A 2,454-nucleotide genomic window follows, 5' to 3' on the forward strand; every position below is an offset into this window, starting at 1 on the left:
CGCCCGGCGCCCACGCAGGGCGGGCAGCGCCGGGAACGCCGCGGGGGCCGGCGGGAGATGTAGTCCGGGCGCGGGTCGCTGCTGAGACGCGGCGCGAGTGGAGCAGCGCCAGAGAAACGCCGTTGGTAATGCAGTGGTGCCAGGGAAACGTCGTGTGCGTGGGTAGCTGCCAACGCCGAGCGGTCAGGTGGTCTCGTCCCACACGGTGCTGAGCTCTTGGGAAACCATCTCAATCTGTAAATGGGGTCAGTTTGTCTGTTCAAGTGGCACAACAGATACTGGCATAACACTGCACTTCGGTCAAATGCCATCGTAAGCGCAGGTGGAAAGGTGAGCACACGTGGCCTCGACTATTTAGGTGTATTTACTTCCTTTACTTTAGCAAGTACGGAAGAAGCTCGTTCACACAAAAGGAAAATTATTTTCACAAAGTCTTGCGTAGCACTAGAAGCATGGTATCCTTCCTACATGTGACTACTTTACAGCAGTTGAATAAGCGCTTTTTCCCATTTTTTTCCACTGACAATTCTCTCTCGGTGTGAGGCAGCCTCATTATGTATTTATTACAATGTGTTTCTCACAGGGTGTCACAAGACACGATAAAAATAAATAACATCACTGAAATGCTTTAAAATAGCAGCAAAGAGCTATTGCTTTAATTTCATTTAAAAACTGCAGCCTCCAGACAAGCTCTAAACACAAACGTCTAACACTATAAATCCCCGTAACGGTTCTCACTTCCCTATCAGGGACACAAAGGAAGAAGGGCAGTTTGCCCCACATCATTCCCCATGGGACTGGCACCGTGGAGGCCCGACGTGCCAGCGCTCCATCCCAGCTCCCGGGAGGCTCGGCCTCCCACCACGCAGGCGGGCTCCTGGCACCGTCGCTGGGCCCAGCGGGCAGCGGCCGGCTCAGCAGAGGCCAGGGAGCCAGGCCAGAGTGAGGTGTAAAATATCTCAGATTTTTTCATTAATTTGGCAAACATATATGCTGAGTCCAGAATCAAATGGAATTAGTTTTGAATATTAAAATTCTCATACACACTCAGGTAGCCTCCATATTCCAAGAACACAACCTAGAATTTGATGGGGTAAAGTAGGGCGAACTATCCTAACACCTGGCCACTGCTGTACTTATGCAAAATGTTCTGAAGAGTCACTCCAAATAAATTATGTCAGTCATGATAAACCTTGAAAAAGCAAAAGCTATTAAATTCCTAATTATGAACCAAATCTTCCTTATTAAGTGTCTCAGTTTGGTAATGTTCCTGGCCCATATGTTTGTGATAACAAACCTTAAAAAATAGTAATCCCATGACGGATCTGATGTAAAACTCTGTACAAGGTGAATTGATTTACAGCTTGGCATAACTGCTAATGTAACTTCCAGTTAACTGTATTGAAATCTAACTTTATAACAGAGATTCCATGTTGCAATTCAAGTAAAAATGTCACTCCTTGATTAAGACCACTGGGAGACACTGATATCATCTGATAGGGCAGAACCAAGGCAGCAATACGAGCACTTTTTTTACTGCATGATTGGAGTTGGGCTGTTTACACGTTACAGTGGGCTGTTACTATACTTAACCTAATATTTAAGTTTATAAATGATAATGACAACCTGGCACAGAGGCAGTCAAATCAAATTTACCAATTGTTTCAGACTAGCATGAATAATTGGATTATAGGAAACTGCAAATGAAAAACTAATCTCTGACACATTTCCATATATCTATATTTTCAGAGACACGAATTGCTCATGAGTACTGTAATTAGGGCCGTACTGGAGATTACTACATCGTATTTCAGCAATGAAGAGAGTAATTTTGGGGTTAATATTCGCTCTTGAGTTTTGTGGAACAAATAGGTTTCCATATGTCTCTGAAGCAATATGTTTGTGATCGCCATCTGTTACTCAAGAGTAGTTTTATAGAAAAATAATGCAAATTACTTCCCTCTTTAATTACACTGGTGCTTTGCAATATTGTGTTCTGTTGTGATTTGGAAAAGTGCCAGTTTGCCAGATTCAAGGGACAGATGTTTATTTAACCATGAACTTTAAAATTGCATTAAAAAATGAGATATAAAATCTGAAAGTTTTTTTTTGATTTTATAAGATGCACAAAAAAATTTAACTGTACAATTGTACACCTTCCAGTATATGTATCTAAGCCTTTAGGCTCAATAACCAATACGCTATGATACCTGTCCATGAAAATACTTTGAAATCTAATCTTTGTTAGAGCACTGAACTAGAAAAGACAACATTTGTATTATGCTACATTGAAGTCAAATAGATCAGCTACAATTAAACTTTTTTTTTTTTTTTATGACATGGAACAACCGCTACGGGGAACACTGAGCATGTAGTAAGTAGAAAACGGTTGACATTATAGTTTAGCTTTTGGCACTATGAAAAAGTGTAAAGCACCATAGTGTTGACTAGATG

Source organism: Anser anser (assembly GCF_964211835.1).
Source record: "Anser anser genome assembly, chromosome: 10".
NCBI lineage: Eukaryota > Metazoa > Chordata > Aves > Anseriformes > Anatidae > Anser > Anser anser.